The 22,671-nt window shown below is 42.3% G+C and overlaps 1 pseudogene; it reads left to right on the top strand.

Annotated features, from left to right (window-relative positions):
* Positions 1–22,385, top strand: part of LOC118363652 (ATP-binding cassette sub-family C member 5-like) — a 40,120-nt pseudogene extending 17,735 nt beyond the window's left edge.
* Positions 22,386–22,671: the final 286 nt, after the last annotated feature.

Here is a 22,671-nt window from a genome sequence, read left to right as displayed (position 1 = left end):
CAGTTGAAATTGACAATGGGGAAACATTTTCCAGGATTCTTGCATTTGAATTAAATTGCATTGTGCTTATATCATGCTTTACCACAATAAACATTAAGTTCAAAAAATATATATATATATTTTATTTCACCTTTATTTAATCAGGTAGGCAAGTTGAGAACAAGTTCTCATTTACAATTGCGACCTGACCAAGATAAAGCAAAGCAGTTCGACACATACAACAACACAGAGTTACACATGGAGTAAAACAAACATACAGTCAATAATACAGTAGAAAAATAAGTCTATACGATGTGAGCAAATGAGGTGAGATAAGGGAGGTAAAGGCAAAAAAAAGGCCATGGTGGCAAAGTAAATACAATATAGCAAGTAAAACACTGGAATGGTAGATTTGCAGTGGAAGAATGTGCAAAGTAGAAAATAATGGGGTGCAAAGGAGCTAAATAAATAAATAAAATAAAATAAATACAGTAGGGAAAGAGGTAGTTGTTTGGCCTAAATTATAGATGGGCAATGTACAGGTGCAGTAATCTGTAAGCTGCTCTGACAGCTGGTGCTTAAAGCTAGTGAGGGAGATAAGTGTTTCCAGTTTCAGAGATTTTTGTAGTTCGTTCCAGTCATTGGCAGCAGAGAACTGGAAGGAGATGCGGCCAAAGAAAGAATTGGTTTTGGGGGTGACTAGAGAGATATACCTGCTGGAGAGTGTGCTACAGGTGGGAGATGCTATGGTGACCAGCGAGCTGAGATAAGGGGGGACTTTACCTAGCAGGGTCTTGTAGACGACCTGGAGCCAGTGGGTTTGGCGACGAGTATGAAGTGAGGGCCAGCCAACGAGAACATACAGGTCGCAGTGGTGGGGAATATATGGGGCTTTGGTGACAAAAGAGATGGCACTGTGATAGACTGCATCCAATTTATTGAGTAGGGTATTGAAGTCTATTTTGTAAATGATATCGCCGAAGTCGAGGATCGGTAGGATGGTCAGTTTTACGAGGGTATGTTTGGCAGCATGAGTGAAGGATGCTTTGTTACGAAATAGGAAGCCAATTTTAGATTGAACTTTGGATTGGAGATGTTTGATGTGAGTCTGGAAGGAGAGTTTACAGTCTAACCAGACACCTAGGTATTTGTAGTTGTCCACGTATTCTACGTCAGAACCGTCCAGAGTAGTGATGCTGGACGGGCAGGCAGGTGCAGGCAGCGATCAGTTGAAGAGCATGCATTTAGTTTTACTTGAATTTAAGAGCAGTTGGAGGCCGCGGAGGGAGAGTTGTATGGCATTGAAGCTCGTCTAGAGGGTTGTTAACAGTGTCCAAAGAAGGGCCAGAAGTATACAGAATAGTGTCATCTGCGTAGAGGTGGATCAGAGACTCACCAGCAGCAAGAGCGACATCATTGATGTATAGAGAGAAAAGAGTCGGCCCGAGAATTGAACACTGTGGCAACCCCATAGAGACTGCAAGAGGTCCGGACAATAGGCCCTCTGATTTGACACACTGAACTCCATCCAAAAAGTAGTTGGTGAACCAGGCGAGGCAGTCATTTGAGAAACCAAGGCTGAGTCTACCGATAAGAATGCGGTGATTGACAGAGTCGAAAGCCTTGGCCAGGTTGATGAAGACTGCTGCACAGTAGTGTCTTTTTATCGTTGGCGGTTATGATATCGTTTAGGACCTTGAGCGTGGCTGCTGCACCCCATGACCAGCTAGGAAACCATATTACATAGCGGAGAAGGTACGGTGGGATTCGAAATGGTCGGTGATCTGTTTGTTAATTTGGCTTTCGAATACTTTAGAAAGGCAGGGTAGGATAGATATAGGTCTGTAACAGTTAGGGTCTTGAGTGTCTCCCCCTTTGAAGAGGGGGAAGACCGCGGCAGCTTTCCAATCTTTAGGGATCTCAGACGATACGAAAGAGGTTGAACAGGCTAGTGATAGGGGTTGCAACAATTGCGGCGGATAATTTAAGAGAGGGTCCAGATTGTCTAGCCCAGCTGATTTGTTGGGGTCCAGATTTTGCAGCTCAGGTCAATTTGATGAAAGAGATGTAAAACATGGTCATTGTGGATGTTGTTTCAAAGTGTAACACAACAAAATGGACAGCATTTTCTAAGGTGATGATTATTTCAAAATACGCATATGCATAGTGAAGCTTATGTATACGCATAGGTGTATGATTGTGCCTATACAATACATAGCCTACCACATATTGTGAGCAAAACCGCGACTCGTCAGTGAAGAGCACTTTTTGCCAGTCTTGTCTTGTCCAGCGACAGTGGGTTTGTGCCCATAGGCGACATTGTTGCCGGTGAGGACCTGCCTTACAACAGGCCTACAAACCCTCAGTCCAGCCTCTCTCATCCTATTGCGGACAGTTTGAGCACTGATGGAGGGATTGTGCGTTCCTGGTGTAACTCGGGGAGTTGTTGTTGCCAACCTGTATCTGTCCCGCAGGTGTGATGTTCGGAGGTACCGATCCTCCATCTTCCACGTGGTCTGCCACTGTGAGGACGATCAGCTGTCCGTCCTGTCTATCTGTATTGCTGTCTTTGGCGTCTCACAGTAGGTCTCACAGTTGCCACATCTGCAGTCCTCATGGCTCCTTGCAGCATGCCTAAGGCATGTTCACACAGATGAGCAGGGACCCTGGGCATCTTTCTGTTTGTGCTTTTCATAGTCAGTAGAAAGTAGAAAGGCCTCTTTAGTGTCCTAAGTTGTCATAACTGTGACCTTAATTGCCTACCGTCTGTAAGCTGTTAGTGTCTTAACGACCGTTCCACAGGTGCGTGTTCATAAATTGTTTATGGTTCATTGAACAAGCATGGAAAACTGTGTTTACACCCTTTACAGTGAAGATCTGTGAAGTTATTTGGATTTTTACAAATTATCTTTGAAAGACAGGGTCCTGAAAAAGGGGTGTTTCTTTTTTTCTGAGTTTATTAGTGAGTGAAGACTCGATTCAATTGAGAATAGTCTGATGGGTGAACATTTGATCAATTGATAAGAGAACAGCTGTGCAGCCAGAAGCAATCATTTATTTGCCACTTTCTCAAATCAGTAGCCTATAGTCGCATCGTGCTGCCCATATATGTTTTGGTCTCTAAGACATTGAGGTTCATATCATTCACAACTAAAGTTGCCAAATAACTCAATCTAGTGTATACTACCTTTTTCAAACGATCACTTTTACGCTCAACATAGGCGTTTCATATGCACACTCTCTCCGGAATGGGAAAAATATCCTTTCTGTTTTATTCAGCGAAGTTCAATCATATTCTTCTTACTATAAAATCATATAATATAAAATGTAATGGGACTTAGAAGTATATCTTGTCAGCTAAATGAACACATCTACAGCCTATGGCATGGAGAATAGCCATCCATGTAGGCCAACTAATATTCTGTTTTTTCTGAAATATATTTTTTTCATATCCTAATGTTTCTTTAGACCTGACTAAAATAAATAATGGATTTATTGTGACGTTAATTGCAGTCAATTACCGTGAGACTCAGCAGCCTTGTGTATGACACTAACCGGCTGAGAAAATGTCAAAATGCCACAGCTATACGCTATATCACAATAAGTTCAAATTCCTAGAACATTGAGTGTGAAGTGACAGGTATGCACAAAATTGCTGTTGCGCTCTATCGGTACCATGGACGGTGCCCTACACACTAAAGCAAGGCCATTGAAAACCTGTAGGCCTATAGACTGGCTAAGGATGTCATTTTGCCATCCCATACCCTAGGTTTTTGCTGAAATTATGCCACTAAGATTTGGATAAAAAACAACCAGCTCGTTTTCTTACCTTTTCAAAACAGTTTCAGACTCCTTGATGCTCTGTGGGACTTCCTGGCTAATCGATCATAACGTACTCCCTGAAATCTTCTTGTGAAATCCCCCTCAAATGCCAGCTGGATTTGTTGAGCTTTCCTCGGGTGTAGCATGTTTCTTCTGTCATGACTGAACACGTTTGTCAAAGTGAGAAATATATTCTCGCATGTAGCTGTGTACGCCCCAAAAGTCAATCCATGTGTCAGTGCGGTCAGAACAGTTGGCATAGTGGAAAAATTCCCAGAGTACCGTTGCAGGATATCAAGTGAAGTCCATTCCTCCTCATTGGAGCCGGAGCGGGCGATTTCAGTCTACAAAAACTGCAGAGCAACAGTCAAATCTGTTTAGTTTCTTTAACCTTTTCCACATATAGAAAGTCATGGCACTCTGGGTCAAATGCTCACAGGGTCTGTTGTGTTCGCTGAATTGTTCTGACATTTCACCAATGTTTGCATCCAAGAACAAGCCAGCTAGCATTAGCAACATAGCATATGCGTCATATGAGTGTTAGTATGTGTACATAGCTGTGTATGCTGGCAACGATTCTCTAATCTCTACTGCTGATATGTATTGCATTTGCTGCGTCTGGGTGTTTGGTAAAGCTTTCCGGAGTCCCGACAATCTGTTTACCAGAGTTATGGCTGTTTCTATGTATTTGTTATGTTTATGTTGTGTCTGGCTCCGTGTTTGAACACATTTGTGTTTCTGTCTGTCAGTGCACTGTTCGGGCTGCCTCGGTGCTCCACGACAAGCTATTCCACCGCCTCACCCTGAGCCCCATGCGCTTATTTGACACGACACCTCTGGGCCGCATCCTCGCCCTCTTCTCCCGTGACATGGACAAGGGTGAGGAACCCAATGATTTGCCTTGACTTCATACTCAGCGCATTGAGGTCCCCATACAACACAGACAATCTGACAATCTGACAGTTTTCTCTCCCTCTCTGTATCTCTTTCTGTATCTCTTTCTGTATCTCTTTCTGTATCTCTTTCTATCTCCCTTTCTCTCTCGATCTCTTTGTCTATCTCTCTCTCCATCTCCATCCACAGTGGACGTCCGTCTGGCCATGTATGTTGAGATGCTGCTCCAGAACTTGACCATGGTGCTTTTCTGCCTGGCCATGGTGTGCATCGTATTGCCCTGGTTTCTGCTCTTCCTCTTTCCCCTGGGAGCTTTCCTCCTCATTGTCAACCGTGTATCCAGGTCAGGCTCCAACCAATCGATTTAGACGAGCGGGATTATATTGGCTGTGAGTGTGTGAGTGTGCATGCCTACGTGTGTTGATTAAAATAGAAGAAGTGTAGAGATGGATTAGGGTTCTGTAGGTCTTTTGGGTAATATACAAAATCAGTGGGAAGAAAACCATGTTTGATTCACAAGATATAAAAAGTGCAGCTTGTGTGGTTCACGTCTAGCCTACTACCCCGCAATGTGTGATGAAATAAATGCGAAGAAGTAAATGTGATGAAATGGCGTGCAAAGTCACAACTCAACGACTTCTCGAGATTTGATATTCAACGTGACTCATCTGAATCGCATCAAATTAAATGGTTACCTTTAAATGGTTACCTCATTTAAAAGCAAACCCAAAAAGCACCCTATTCCCTATATAGTGCACTACCTAGGAAACCTCAGAACAAGGACAAGTGTCATGTTGTTTCATGCTCTGTCCTATTCCTGCCTCCCTCCCTCCGCTTTATGAGAAAAAGGGATGATTCATTTATGGACAGATTTGTTATTCACAAGTGCAGCCAATCCTATCTATTGACCTAAAAGTAGAACTCCACCCCACCTTTGTCAATCAACCCCTCTCTCTTGTGTCGTAGTTGTGGTTGTGTGGGTGTGCAGCTCATAAAATCAAACAGAAATCAGAAATTATTCTAGCGGAGCCCAGAAATGGCACGAGCCCTGCCAGGAAATGGTTGTCCTGGGCAGAATTATACTCTGACTTCCTGTGTCCTCTCATCATATCATAGTCCACTAACCTGTCAGATAACTACACCGTCATTAGAGTTACAGTTGAAGTCGGAAGTTTACATGCACTTAGGTTGGAGTCATTCAAACTAGTTTTTCAACCCCTCCACAAATTACTTGTTAACAAACTATAGTCTTGGCAAGTCGGTTAGGACATCTACTTTGTGCATGACATTAGTAATTTTTCCAACAATTGTTTACAGACAGATTATTTCACTTATAATTCACTGTATCACAATTTCAGTGGGTCAGAAGTTTTTTTAAAATCCAGAAAATGATGTTGTGGCTTTAGAATCTTCTTATAGGCTATTTTACATAATTTGAGTCTATTGAAGGTGTACCTGTAGATGTATTTCAAGGCCTAACTTCAAACTCAGTGCCACTTTCCTTGACATGGGAAAATCAAAAGATATCAGCGAAGACCTCAGAAAAATAATTGTAGACCTCCACAAGTCTGGTTAATCATTGGAAGCAATTTCCAAATGCCAAAGGTACCAGTACATATGTACAAACAATAATAAGTATAAACACCATCATACCGCTCAGGAAGGAGATGCGTTCTGTCTCCTAAAGATGAACGTACTTTGGTGCGAAAAGTGCAAATCAATCCCAGGACACCAGCAAAGGACCTTGTGAAGATGCTGGAGGAAACAAGTACAAAAGTATCTATATCCACAGTAAAACGAGTCCTATATCGACATAACCTGAAAGGCCGATCAGCAAGGAAGAAGCCACTGCTCCAAAACTGCCATACAAAAGCAGTTTACAACTGCACATGAGGACAAAGATCGTACTTTTTGGAGAAATGTCCTCTGGTCTGATGAAACAAAAATAGAACTGTTTGGCCATTATGACCATCATTATGTTTGGAGGAAAAGGGGGGGGGGGGCTTGCAAGTCGAAGAACACCATCTCAACCGTGAAGCACAGGGGTGGCAGCATCATGTTGCAGGGGTGCTTTGCTGCAGGAGGGACTGGTGCACTTCAGAAAATAGATGGCATCATGAGGAGGAACATTATGTGGATATATAGAAGCAACATCTTAAGACATTAGTCAGGAAGTTAAAGCTTGGTCGCAAATGGGTCTTCCAAATGGACGATGACCCCAAGCATACTTCCAAAGTTGTGGCAAAATGGCTTAAGGACAACAAAGTCAAGGTATTGGAGTGGCCATCACAAAGTCCTGGCGTCAATCCTATAGAAAAGTTGTGGGCAGAACTGAAAAGGCGTGTGCTCGGAAGGAGGCCTACAAACCTGACTCAGTTACACCAGCTCTGTCAGTAGGAATGGGCCAAAATTGACCCAACTTATTGTGGGAAGCTTGTGGAAGGCTACCCAAATGTTTGACCCAAGTTAAACAATTGAAAGGCAATGCTACAAAATACTAATTGAGTGTATGTGAACTTCTGACCCAATGTGATGAAATAAATCTACTATTATTCTGACATTTCACATTCTTAAAATAAAGTGGTGATCCTAATTTACCTAAAACAGGGAATGTTTACTCTGATTAAAGGAATTGTGAAAAACTGAGTTTAAATGTATTTGGCTAAGGTATATGTAAACTTCTGACTTCAACTGTATAACACAGTGTTTCTCAATCCTCTCCTTGATCACCATCCCTAGATATTTCACAAGGCTGTTGTAGAAAAAAGGGTGTTTCGTTCTCAAACAACATTGTTGGCTGGGGGTCACAGAGACACAGAGTAGAGATTCGAGAAATGCTGAGTGAATGTTCTTTTTTTACCATCCCTAAAGTGGTGTTCTGGTATGTTTATATGTAATAGACGTTCCACTTCCTGTTTGTCTGACTAGGGTTCTGATTCGTGAACTAAAGCGTCTAGAGAACATCAGCCTTTCACCTCGCACATCACCAGCACTCTCCAGGGGCTGTCCACCATTCACGCCTATAGCAGAGGGGATGACTTTTTGAACAGGTGAGTACAGAATTGGCAAGACTAAAGATTTATGTGCCTTTGAACGGGGTATTTACATTTACATTTAAGTCATTTAGCAGACGCTCTTATCCAGAGCGACTTACAAATTGGTGCATTCACCTTATGACATCCAGTGGAACAGCCACTTTACAATAGTGCATCTAAATCTTTTAGGGGGGTGAGAAGGATTACTTATCCTATCCTAGGTATTCCTTAAAGAGGTGGGGTTTCAGGTGTCTCCGGAAGGTGGTGATTGACTCCGCTGTCCTGGCGTCGTGAGGGAGTTTGTTCCACCATTGGGGGGCCAGAGCAGCGAACAGTTTTGACTGGGCTGAGCGGGAACTGTACTTCCTCAGTGGTAGGGAGGCGAGCAGGCCAGAGGTGGATGAACGCAGTGCCCTTGTTTGGGTGTAGGGCCTGATCAGAGCTTGGAGGTACTGAGGTGCCGTTCCCCTCACAGCTCCGTAGGCAAGCACCATGGTCTTGTAGCGGATGCAAGCTTCAACTGGAAGCCAGTGGAGAGAGCGGAGGAGCGGGGTGACGTGAGATAACTTGGGAAGGTTGAACACCAGACGGGCTGCGGCGTATGGTAGTAGGTGCCAGGCACACCGGTGTGTGTGTCAAGAACTCTGACGCTGCTGGGGTTTTCACAATCAACAGTTTCCTTTGTGTATCAAAAATGTTTCCACCACCCAAAGAACATCCAGCCAACTTGAAACAACTGTAGGAAGAATTGGAGTCAACAAGGGTCATCATCCCTGTGGAACGCTTTCGACAGTTTGTAGAGTCCATGCTCCGACGAATTAAAGCTGTTCTGAGGGCAACTCAATATAAGGAAGGTGTTCCTAATGTTTTGAATACTCAGTGTATAGTGTTCATAAGAAGACACTTCCTTTATCTGTCATTAGTGGTAAACTAATATATAACATTCATAGTTAGACACTTAATGTATGTCTCACTAACAGTACACTAATATATAGCGTTGCGAGGAAGACACTTCCTTTGTCTGTCACAGGACGTTTGTTCAAACACTGTTAAGATATTGGTTTTGACAGTTCACCAGAAGTCTACCAAGTGGCACAATTAATAATGAGTTAACGTCCCTAGGTAACATTTCCTGGAGTTTGAGTTAAGTAGCATTTCATTTCTGCTGAGCTAATGTGGGTACTGGGCAGCCTCTATCATACAAGTTGGTTAGGGAAGCCAGCCTCCCATTGAAACTGATGTGTGTCAGGCAGGCTTTACAGGTGAGGAGAGTAGAATCCTGGCTAGCACAGTACGTGTCCAGTTTACCAGCCCCTTAAAGGGATACTTCGGAATATTTAGTCCTCCAAAATCAGATGAACTCGTGGATAAAACATTTTTGAAGGAAGTTCCTCGCAATGACGCTAGTTAGCATTGGCTCGCGAAACTACCTCTAACTTCCTTCACACTAGACAGAGACATAAAAATGATAATTGCCAAAGTCCCGAAGTATCCCTTTAATGCATGTGTCCTTGGTTCAACATGTTTGGCCTGGCCTCCCTCGATTCTCACCAAGTCCCTTGTTATTGGCCCTTTGACTCTCGCCAAGTCTGCTATTTGCCCGTTGACTCTGACTAAGTCTGTTATTGCTCTGTTCCGCGTAGTCTGTTATTATTCTGTTGACTGTTACTAACCATTCTTAGTGGTTTGTCGCTGTGTATCTCAGGTACCAGGCTTTACTAGACACCAACCATGCCTCCCACTACCTGTTTAGCTGTGCTATGCCCTGGCTGGCTGTTCGACTGGACCTGATCAGCATTACTCTCGTCACCACCGTAGCCCGGCTCATCGTTTTCATGCACAATCACATCCCCCCAGCCTATGCAGGCTTGGCCATATGCTACCCCATGCAGGTACACACACACAGACACACACAGACACACACACACGCATGGAAGTACGCACATGCAAATGCACACACAATGTTAGGGATTATCTTTACTATGGTTTAATTATTTTGACTTCCCCTTTAATGGAAAGGTTTGTATTAAGGCTTTTTGATGTCTTATTTATAATTTCACTGTGGGATTACTACATGCGTGGGAAGGAGCTCCCTCTTAGGGAACTATGAATTGAAATTGATTGAGCTGAATGGAGAAGTATAGCCTTATCAGCATGTCTGTCTATAGGGGTCGTAAAGGTTTATGGTTTGTGCTGCTCCTTAATTCATAGGGTATCATTGCAAACTGGGATGAACACGAGTGTTGACGTGGGTCTAGGTTGATTGTAATAGGGTGTGCGGGTGTTAATCATTGACTTATCGCTTCTCTTGCTTTCTTCTCTATCTCCTTCTCTGTCTCTCTCCTCTTCAGCTGACTGGTCTTTTTCAGTTCACTGTGAGATTGCTGTCAGAGACTGAGACTCGCTTCACATCAGTGGAGAGGATCAATCATTATATAAAGGTAGGTAGGTAGGCCTAATGACACCAGGGAGTGCTGCCAACAGTCGGGGGAAGGTTGATGATTGGCTGAACCATGTGTGGCTGAATCGAAAGTACACACATGAGTCTGACACAAACACACACCTATAGATTTAACGCAGCAGGACACAAGCACAGATGAAGCAACAACACACACACTTACACAGAGACAGCATACTCGCAAGTAGGCACACACACACAATACACATTCCTGCGTACGGTGCACAAACACAACATCCCAATAACACAATGACATCCCAGCAGGAAGCAGATATAGAACCCAGTGTGTGGCCCGTCACACATCACATGACCTGTTTCACACCACCCATCATAAGGTAAAAATTTTCTTATAGCGCCAACAAGCTTTTGGAGATCTATAAATACATTTTCTGTTAAAAAGGAGGTGGCTTCGCTTCTTGGGATTGGAGCTACAGAGATCAACACTCAAGCACCAGTGAATACAAAAGTGGTCAGATGAAGCAGATGCTAAACTACAGGGCTGTTTTGCTAGCACAGACTGGAATATGTTCTGGGATTCTTCCGATGGCATTGAGGAGTACACCACATCAGTCACATGGCTTCATCAATAAGTGCATTGATGACGTCGTCCCCACAGTGACTGTACATACATACCCCAACCAGAAGCCATGGATTACAGGCAACATCCGCGCTGAGCTAAAGGGTAGTGCTGTCGCTTTCAAGAAGCGGGACTCTAACCCGGAAGTTTATAAGAAGTTCCGCTATGCCCTCCGACGAACCATCAAACAGACAAAGCGTCAATACAGGACCTAGATTGAATCGTACTACACCGGCTCTGAAGATCGTCGGATGTGGCAGAGCTGGGAAAATATTAGACTACAAAGGGAAGCACAGCTAAATTTCTTGCATGAGCACATCAGCTGTTCTAGACAACTGTGATCACGCTCTCCGTAGCCGATGTGAGTAAAACCTTTAACCAGAAGGGGACTAGGGTTCCAATTTTGGAACACCCCCCCCCCCCACACACATTCAGCTGGAAGGTGGCGCATGGAACGCAAAAATGGAACCTAAAAATATTTAACCTCCACACATTAACAAGTCCAATGGCTCAAATGAAAGATAAACACCTTGTTTATCTACCCAGCAAGTCAGATTTCTAAAATGTTTTACGGCGAAAACATAGCACATATTTATGTCAAACCACCACCGAAGACACAGCTCATTTGCATAGCCAAGTTGAAAAAATATGCAATCAACAAACGCAGGATTAAAAGAAAAATAATGCACTAACCTTTTGAACTCTTCATCAGATGACAGTAATATAACATGTTACACAGTACATTTATGTTTTTTTCAATAATATGCTATATATATCCATAAATCTCTGTTTACAATGATGCATCGTTCAAAAAATGCTACTCAAATGTCCTGAGAAATGACGATAGCTCTGGCAGATAACGTCAGCTAACAAGGAATACACATCATAAACTTTGACTAAATATGCATGTTCTACATATATATAGTTAGATACACTTCTTCTGAATGCAATCGCTGTGTTACATTTATTTTTAACGTTACAGGTTTCGTTCACTAGGCTATACTATGAGTCGGCGCTCAAAAAGTAGCATTATGGCTCCTCTATCTTGGAGTCCACATAAACCCAAATTTACCACATAAATATTCCCTTACCTTTGCTGTTCTTCCATCAGAAGACCTGGAAGGAATTATACTTACCAAAAACAGCGTTTAGTTTTGCAGTCTGTGTCTTTCCGTTCTCAAACACGACACATTTCGGTTGAAATGTAGCCAAAAGTCAAGTGGATGCGCACCAAAACGTCAAACTTACATATTATATGTCGATTAAACTTGTCAAACTAACTTCATAATCAAGCTTTAACATGTTATAAAGGTGTACAGCAATCGTGAGGACGAACAGAAACGCATGCATTGTATAATCGATCTTGGAAAAAAGACAGGACCTGAGCAGAGCGCGCATAAAAGTGACCTGTTTTTTCGCGTGACCGAAAGGTTTCGGCCCACCAAAACTCTCGTGAGCACGCGATTCTCACAATGAGAAGCCCCATTGAAAGCTGAGATCGCGCTGAAGACAGGGAGACTGTTCCCAGACCTGTAACTGCTTGGGGAGGGTGGGGGCGATGACGTCAAAGTTGGGCCAACTTTTCTGATGACAAGAGAGAGTTTGGGAGAATGACTGCCCTGAGAGTTCTGCTTTACATACAGACATAATTTAAACGGTTTTAGAAGCTTTAGAGTGTTTTCTATTCAATAATATTTTTTATTTGCATATATTAGCAACTTTTGACCAAAAAAAATTATGTTTACTATGGGCACGCAATTACTCCAGCGGGGGCAGTAGACAGCCCTATCCCGAAGAGGTTTTAAACAGGTCAACATTCAGGGACAGACAGATTACCAGGACGTGTACTCCACGCATGCGCTGACTAACTGACAAGTGTCTTCACTGATATTTTCCAACTGTTCCTGACTGAGTCTGTAATACCAACATGTTTCAAGCAGACCACCATAGTCCCTGTGCCCAAGAACACTAAGGTAAGCTGCCAAAATGACTACCGACCAGTACCACTCACGTCTGTATCCATGAAGTGCTTTGAAAGGCTGGTTATGGCTCACATCAACAACATTATCCCAGAAACCCTAGACCCACTACAATTTGCATACTGTCTCAACAGATCCACAGAAAATGCAATCTCTATTACACTCCAGACTGCCCTTTCCCACCTCGACAAAAGGAACTCCTATGTGAGAATGCTATTTAATAGACGACAGCTCAGTGTTCAACAACATAATGCCCTGAAAGCTCATCACTAAGCTAAGGACCCTGGGACTAAACATCTCCCTCTGCAAATGGATCCTGGACTTCCTGACGGGCCACCCCCAGATGGTAAAGGTAGGTAACAACACATCCGCCACGCTGATCCTCAACACGGGGGCCCCTCAGTGGTGCATGCTCAGTCCCCTAATGTACTCCCTGATCGCTCATGACTGCATGGCCAGGCATAACTCCAACACCATCATCAAGTTTGCCGATGATACAACAGTGGTATGTCTGATCACTGACAACAATCAGACAGCCTATAGGGAGGAGGCCAGAGACCTGGCCGTGTGGTGTCAGGACAAAAACCTCTTCCTCAACGTGATCAAGACAAAGGAGATGATTGTGGACGACAGGAAAAGGAGGACCGAGCACGCCCCCATTCTCATCGACTGGGCTGTAGTGGAGCAGGTTGAGAGCTTCATGTTCCTTGGTGTCTACATCACCAACAAACTATCATGGTCCAAACACACTAAGACAGTTGTGAAGAAGGCATGACAAAGCCAATTCCCCCTCAGGAGACTGAAAAGATTTGGCCTGGGTTCTCAGCTCCTCAAAAGGTTCCACAGCTGCACCATCAAGAGCATCCTGACTGGTTGCATCACTACCTGGTATGGCAACTGCTCGGCCTCCGACCGCAAGGCACTACAGAGGGTAGTGTATACGTTCCAGTACATCACTGGGGCCAAGCTTCCTGCCATCCAGGACCTCTATACCAGGTGGTGTCAGAGGAAGGCCCTAAAAATTAAAAGACTCCAGCCACTCTAGTCATAGACTGTTCTCTCTGCTACCGCACGCCAAGTAGTACTGGAGCGCCACGTCTAAGTCCAAAAGGCTTTTTAACAGCTTCTACCCCTGAACAGCTAATCAAAGGGATACCCAGACTCCTCTTGTATGCTGCTGCTACTCTCTATATATGATCTATGCAGAGTCACTTTAACTCTATCTACATGTACATATTACCTTGACTAACCGGCACATTGACTCTGTCCGTCTGCCCCCTACATATAGCCTCGCTATTGTTATTTTACTGCTGCTGTTTAATTATTTGTTACTTTTATTTTCCATTTTTTACGGTACACTTGTTTTTCTTAACTTCTTAAAGCATTGTTGGTTAAGGGCTTGTAAGTAAGCATGTCACTGTAAGGTCTGTAATACCTGTTGTATTCGGCGCATGTGACAAATAAAATTTGATATTGGATTTTTAAAAATCTGTCAGAGCTTGGAGGGTGAGGCACCAAGACAGATCAGTGGGACATCCTCTCCTGCTCCCTGCTGGCCAGATAAGGGACAGACCTCCTTCCAGGAGTGTGGAGATGTGTTACCAGGACAACCTGCCACTGGTACTCAAGAAGCTCTCCTTTAACATCCTGCCAGAGGAGACCATCGGCATTGTGGGTCGCACAGGCTCAGAGACTCACCATCCCTTTATTCCCGTGTATCATTTTACATCAGTACTGTTTCATTTTATAGTCCTATTTCCCCGCTGGTGTTTACCTGGTATTTACTAAGAAATAATGTGATAACGATGGTATCGAATTCATTGTAATGGCGTTTTTGTTTTTGAATGATTTTCATAGAAGCAAAGAAGTAATCCTTATCCAGTTTAATCACATCAACATGTGAAGATTACAGTTATCATGTATCTGAACTAATCATAGGTATGCTGAGTAGTTCACTCACAACCCTGTTACTATCTGTCCATGGAAGTCCTCACCGGGCGGATCTCTCTTCAGACTGGTGGAGCTGACTGGGGGCTCCATCACCATCGACGGCATCAACATTGCCCAGATTGGATTGGACGACCTGAGAAGCAAGCTGTCAATCATTCCCCAGGAGCCCGTTCTCTTCATTGGCACCATCAGGTATGTATGAATGATTTACCGAAGTTTCCCCTAGGTACATATCTAGAATCAGCTTCCCCTCCCCCAATCCTAACCTTAACCATTAGTGGGAAAATGTACTGACTCCAGATCAGTGTCTGATTCTTTATTCTTATTTTTTCTTACCAAATAGGTCCAATCTGAACCCATGGAATAAATACTCAGATGCCCAGATCTGGGATGCACTTGAGAAGACACGTATAAAGGGAGGTGGTAAGTAGGGATAGATGGTAGAGACCACAAATATAATGATAAATGTCTGTTTAAAAATTTCAAGTAGTCATTTACATTTTTTTATTTATTGTTTATTACAGAAAAAACACAAGGAAGGGGTAACATTAAAGTGTTAGAACATGAAGGATAAACAATACAGCATCAACACACTATCAAACATGTATCAGTCTTTCTGCAACAGAGCCATACTTATGTGTGAGGGTGATATAAAATATATGTCATAGTTTCCTTGATCATGGTCACAACCTTGTGAAACCTAAACTCTCCAAGATGTATGTGTGTGTTCTTGTATGTGTTTATTTGAGTGTGTGTATATATATGCATGTGTACAAACACCTGCACGGCATCAGCCTCAGGCAAACCGGCATTAGTTGTAAAAACACTGCCACTTAGTGTCATTCAAATGTACTTTTATTTCTCCTTTTATCTCTTGACCATCATTCTCTCTCTCACACAGCAACTCCACTCCCACTTGTCTCCAATTCCACATACCAACATGTCACGTTCTGACCTTAGTTTATTTTTATGTCTTTGTGTTAGGTTAGTCAGGGCGTGAGTTGGGGTGGGTTGTCTATGTTCTTTTTTCTAGTTTATATTTTCTACGCTTTTGGCCTAGTATGGTTCTCAGAGGCAGGTGCCGTTCATAGTATCTGATTGAGAATGATACTTAGGTAGCCTTTTCCCACCTGTGTTTTGTGGGTGATTGCTTTCTGTTTACCTGACAGAACTGTGCGCTTTCGTTTTCTCTTTGGTCTCATTCCAACGACGATCGTTACACCTCAGCTTCCCTCAGCCCATCCCATCTATCTCTGCTGGCCAGCCACTTCGTGTTTCTACGCAACACATATCTTTCAACTATGCTATGATGTTTAATGTACAATTTCAATCTATCTAATTGAATAGAATCTATAGATTGCGTGTTGAAGAAAAATACTTTTACTAAGAATATTAGTATATTAATCATTGACTGACTCGGTCTCTCCAGATCTCCTAACAGTACTATTTCTAGGGTCAATTTTAGATCAATACTATGCATTTTCAGCTATTCCTAAACCTGAAACCAGAAGCAGGCTACCTTAGGGCAATACCAAAATAAATGGTCTATTGATTCTGTATCCTCACAACAAAATCTGCAGAGCTTTGATGATTTTATGCCCCAAATATTCAACATTTTGTTGGTGGCGAGAATTGTATATAATAATTTTAGCTGAAAAGCACGGAGTCTTGAATCGTGCGTTGTTTTATATATCAACTCATACACCATGTACCATGGAATCGGTACATCTCTTCCCAACTATTTTTCAATCTGTATGGCACAGTTGTCAACATCCTGGTCCTCAAATGAAACTGGTATACTTTCCTATTTATGCTATTTTTATTCCTCCACCAGTTTTGATCCTTTATATTGGGAAGACGGACCAGTTCCCTACCTCCTCCCACTGCCACCTGCCTCCTCCATTTGTGGGGCAATGCTGTAATCAATTGGTTGTACTCTTGGATTGAGCAGACCTTCCCGTACAATTCTGATCACTCCATGAAGGACATAACTCTACCATTACAATTTATAATATAATTTAAGAACAAAAGAACCTTTTCAAAAATCTTTCCCATAAATACAAGTATTTCATCAACCAGGACATTTGAGTTCAGCCATAATATTCGTTCTATCTTTTCAGGGGGATGAAATTGAAATTGTAGCCAGCTCTGCAATGCTTGTTTGAAAAAGACAGATACTTTGAAAAAAGTATCATTTTCAATTAATCGAAAATGAGACATGGTAATCTGCACGAAGGCAAAAAGGCCATTTTTAAACAATGAATGAGCTTTTCTTATTAATCTAGTAGTCTTTATGTTGGCATCATAGTATGTATGCATTGCCTTATACATCTTCAGATGATTACTTCAGTGTTATTACTGCTGAGAGTAATTGATAACAAATCCTAGACCTGTTTAAGATTAAAAATCCCCTCTAGAGTTGTTTGAACAGTTGAAAAAACGATATCTGTGGCTTGTGTTTTGACTTAATTTTGTCTACCATCATATTCAGATCAGCCAACTGCCCCTTTCCCTCCAGTCTGAGGTGACCGAGAACGGAGAGAACTTCTCAGTAGGAGAGAGACAACTACGGTGTGTGGCAAGAGCACTGCTTAGACACAGCAAGGTAAACGCACACACACACACACCAGTGTCACGTCTCTTTCTCTCCACACCACACACAGACACACAGTACAACAGATGAGGGCAGTTAGATGTATTTTATTTGATGTTATCACATAGGAAAGCTTGTGTGCATCACATCCTACTTTTTGAGGTTGTCACATAAGAACATTGAGAATGTAAGGCAGCAACTTCCCAAAGGCGTAACATTGCCACCACATGGCTTCTATTGTTATTTCACTTTGATTCTGTAGAATGCAGTTGGAAATACAAACAACTGAGGATGACAAAAGATGTTGCATTTAGGGACTAGTCTTACATTAGTTATAACACTCCTTAATTAAGATTATAATATTTACGTCCATATTCAAATAACCAACACTGTTTTTCCATTCTTTCCAATATTACTACTTCCTTATTCTACCAACCTTAGAGATTGAACCATTCTCTGCAAAGTGTGCTTAAATGTGACATGTGTTGGGGGTTACCAGATCTTGCTGTTGGACGAGGCGACACGGCAGCCATTGACACAGAGACAGACCAGCTGATTCAGGACACCATCCATGAGTCGTTCAGCAGCTGCACCACGCTGATCATCGCCCATCGCCTCAATACTGTGATGAGCTGTAACAGGATCATGGTGTTGGACCAGGGACAGGTGGGTCTTCTGCACCATAGAAATATATAATGTGTCTCAAATAGCACCCTATTCCCTATGTATAGTGCACTACTTTTGACCAGGGACTATAGGGTTCTGGTCAAAAGTAGCTCAAATCTATTGAATCATATGAAAGGTGGGCTAATATACTAAACAAAATATTTGATATACTACATTATACTTAAGGGCACATTTCTGTTGTGAGTCAAAAGACTTGTTGGTCATAAAATACTTTATTTATTTTCTCAATTCCACAACAGATGTTGGAATTCGACACCCCTGCTGCTCTGCTGGCAGACGTCAACTCCAGATTCCGGGCCATGTTCGAGGCATTTTTTCGGCAAGCTCAGTAACACAAAGAAGTGACCCCAGTCGAATAGGTACAAAGGAGCTCTGATAAAACAGGCAATGCAGCAGAGGACCTCACTTGCACAAACTTTGAAGATGAACATCTCAATCTTTCCATGAAGCGAAGAAGATGTTATTTTAAAGGGCAATAGTAGAGGTTCTTACAATTTACTGCTAAATCTAGAGAAGTCTGTTGATATCAAAAACCAATGATGGCTTCATGACAATGATGACAATGTTCTAAAAGATGCATCAAATATGTGGATCTAAGGAAAGTTGGGAGTGTCATACCTGCTGTGTGGAAAGAGAATTTCTCTGAGGCCAAAAAAGCAAGTGCAAACAAAGGGGAACATATCCATGACACTACAGTGGCACTTTAAATTCCATGATAATGTTGCTCTACAGGGCTATCAATGAGACTCAGAAGAGAACATTCTATATGTGTTTTACTGATATAATTAGAAGGAAACCTACAGGTAAGTGCCAAAATAAAGGAAACACTAACTTTAAGTGTCTAGGGCCACCACAAACCGCCCTAGACACTGTGTAGGCCAGTTACACACAAAAATGGAATGTATCCATTCAAAATGCAGGCTATAAAACAGCAAAATGTGGAAAAAGTCGAGGGGTGTGAATAATTTCTGAAGGCACTATACAAGCTAACTGCTGCTACCAGACCTTTTTATTATGATTGCTAGATAATGCTAAATTTAACATTTTCCCCCGAATCTCCCCAAAATACGTGTAAATATTTCACTATAAATTGTGCCTTCCTTTATTATACATATGCTAAAATGTTTCTTCTATTCTACATTTACATTGTTCGTATTTTATTATTTCTTATTTTTTGTTGCATTGTTGAAGGAACCTGAAAGTAAGCATTTAGTTGGACGGTGTATACGAGGGATAGGCAACTCCACTCCTCGGGGTCGTGATTGGTGTCACACTTTTGCCCCAGCCCCAGCTAACACACCTTACACCAATAATACACTTATCATGATCTTCAGTTTTGAACGGAATTCATTTCAATCAGCTGTGTTTGCTGCAGATGGGGGGAAAAGTGACACCACTCTGACCCCCGAGGACTGGAGTTTCCCATCCCTGGTGTACAATGCCTTTGGAAACTATTCAGACCCCTTGACTTTTTCCACATTTTGGTACATTAGACTTATTCTAAAATTGATTAAATAAAACAAAGCCTCAGAAATCTACACACATTACCCTATAATGACAAAGCAAAAACAGAAATACCTTATTTACATAAGAATTCAGACCCTTTGGTATGAGACTTGAAATTGAGCTCAGGTGCATCCTGTTTCCATTGGTCATCCTTGAGATGTTTATACAACTTAATTGGAGTCCACCTGAGGAAAATTAAATTGCTTGGACATGATTTGGAAAAGGCACACAGTGCCTATGTAACGTCCCACAGTTGACAGTGCATGTCAGAGCAAAAACGAAGCCATGAGGTCGAAGGAATTGTCCGTAGAGCGCCGAGACAGGATTGTGTCGAGGCACAGATCTGGGGCATTGAAGGTCCCCAAGAACACAGTAGCCTCCATAATTCTTAAATGGAAGACATTTAGAACCACCAACACTTCCTGGGGCTGGCTGCCTGGCCAAACTGAGCAATCAGGGGAGAAGGGCTTTGGTCACTCTGACAGAGCTCTAGAGTTCCTCTGTGGAGATGGGAGAACCTTCCAGATGGACAACCATCTCTGCAGCACTCCACCAATCAGGCCTTTATGGTAGAGTGGCCAGACGTAAGCCAGTAAAAGGCACAACAGCCCGCTTGGATTTTGCCAAAAGGCACCTTAAGGACTCTGACCACGGGAAAACAAGATTCTCTGGTCTGATGAAACCAAGATTGAACTCTTTGGCCTGAATGCCAAGCGTCACATCTGGAGGAAACCTGGCACTATCCCTACGGTGAAGCATGGTGGTGGCAGCATCATGCTGTGGGGGTGTTTTTCAGCGGCAGGGACTGGGAGACTACTCCTGATCGAGACAAAGTACAGAGAGATCCTTGATGAAAACCTGCTCCAGAGCAAAGGCCCAACGGCCCTAAGCAGAGAGCCAAGATAACGCAGGAGTGGGTTCAGGACTCTGAATGTATACCCAAGAAGACTCAAGGCTGTAATTGCTGCCAAAGGGGATTTAACAAATTACTGAGTAGATGGTCTGAATACTTATGTAAATATATGTTTTTCATTTTTAATAAATTAGCAAACATTTATAAAACCTGTTTTTGCTTTGTCATAATGGGATATTGTGTGTAGATTGAGGTAAACATTTATTTTAAATCAATTTTAGAATAAGGCTGTAATCTAATAAAATGTGGAAAATGTCAAGGGGTCTGAATACTTTCCGAAGGCACTGTATACCAGCGCTGTGTTCGAATACTCATGTTAACCGCACTAACCATACTGTAGCGACCCGCACAGACAGCTGTGTGTTATGTGTTAGGCTAGGAGGTGGTTGTGTTGTACTGACCAGTGTTCGCGGGGTCCGACCTGTCAATCAACCTGCTATCTGCCAATCACGGGAATGCCTGGAATGTTCTGATGCCGGGCATCCTGGTGGTTGGCGGAGTGGCGTGGAGGGGGGTTGGGCAGGGGGGTGGAGCATTGGAAGTTAAGACCAGGTTCAGCCTTTGTTCTCTCTCTCTTACGTCTGGGTTTCACAAGAGAAGGTCACGATTGGCTTGTGGGTTATCTGTCATCTATTTGGCGTGTGCTACGGCCCAAACAGTAGCCTGTGTAAAATTGTTCATTTATGATCTAGTCAGGTCATTACAATACTATTTGTTACGTGAATTGAGTATATACAGTCGTGGCCGAAGGTTTTGAGAATGACACAAATATAAATTTTAAAAGTCTGCTGCCTCAGTGTCTTTAGATATTTTTGTCAGATGGAATACTGAAGTATAATTATAAGCATTTCATAAGTGTCAAATGCTTTTATTGACAATTACATGAAGTTGATGCAAAGTTCCCAGATGTCTCAATGGTCATTCGGGTGCTTTCGTAAATTCAGAGCACAGAAAAATGAATTTACGAGTGCTCAACACCCGTTGAATATGGCCGGTGTCAGCAAAAAAAGCATAATTAAATTGTTGCCAGCAGCACAGTTAGTCACCAACGCACTGGATAACATGAAAACTGCATAAGCCGCTCTTCTAGGGCGAGGAAATGGTCATTTGTCTCATTTGTGTCTGGAAGTAGCTAGCAAGCTAGCTAGCAAGTTAGCTTGGGTGCTTGAATGCCGTTGTAAGGTCAGAACGCTCAAGTCAACCCTACTCCTCTGCACGAGCTTTCATTGTACGCTCCGAGAGCGAAATGCTCTGAATTCCCAAATGGACAATCTGACAACGCTCTGAATTTACGAATGCACTCTGGCACTCCATATTGGATTTAAGAACACACCCGAAGTCATAAAATGTCTAACTAGTAATTTGTTATGCTAATTAGCTAGCATAGCAACAGCATCAACTTCTGGTAGACAGGTGAAGAGCAAGTACGCTCATCTGAAAGGATACTGTGGCGTTTACAGTATACTAAAATGAACTAATAATATCTAGTATATACTCATTATGTAGTATACAGTACGTTAGTATACATACGACTAATACAACTTTAACTTGAAACACACACGCACACACTTTTAAACCCTCTATGCACATTTGAGACCCCCCTTTCAAAGTCAGTAGCTATGTTTCCATTAACTTGTCCAGTGATATATATTTTTTCTTTGGTCGACTTTTAGAAAGTTTGCATTGAAAATAGATGCAACGATTGCCTGCTAGGGTGCCTAGCCATTTAACTATCTTGTCGATTTACAAACAGCTGGGCATGATGATGTCACACCAAAAAAATTAAAATGTTCCTGCAAAAACCTACAGTGTGGAATAAAAATGTAGTGGTTGAAGTATTTTCATTACCCATTTAGGCAAATTGTGCATTAATAAATAAAGTTCGACTGAAGAAAAATTCACCTCTGTCGAACGGATAAAAATGTTGATCTTCAGAAAATGTCTCCTATGTCTGCCGTTTCCATTAAACATTTGATTTATTTTGCAACATTGCTTTTGTCAATGGAAACTTGCCTACTGATATTTTTCCTTCTAGCCGTGGTAGCTAAAATAATGGACAACTGGGCATTTTTATACATGTCCCTAAGAATGATAGGATGTTAATTGCTTAATTAACTCAGGAACCACACCTGTGTGGAAGCACCTGTGTTCAATATACTTTGTATCCTTATTTACTCAAGGGTTTCCTTTATTTTTCAGTTACACGTATATCACTTGCAGGGATGCAACTTTTGGTTTTAGAAGTGGGGGGGACAATTTAAATTTTTTTGATCCAGTC

This window comes from Oncorhynchus keta, chromosome 30 (genome assembly GCF_023373465.1).
Source record: "Oncorhynchus keta strain PuntledgeMale-10-30-2019 chromosome 30, Oket_V2, whole genome shotgun sequence".
NCBI lineage: Eukaryota > Metazoa > Chordata > Actinopteri > Salmoniformes > Salmonidae > Oncorhynchus > Oncorhynchus keta.
Note: the sequence above shows the minus strand (reverse complement) of the source record. Positions and strands in the feature narration are given on the sequence as shown.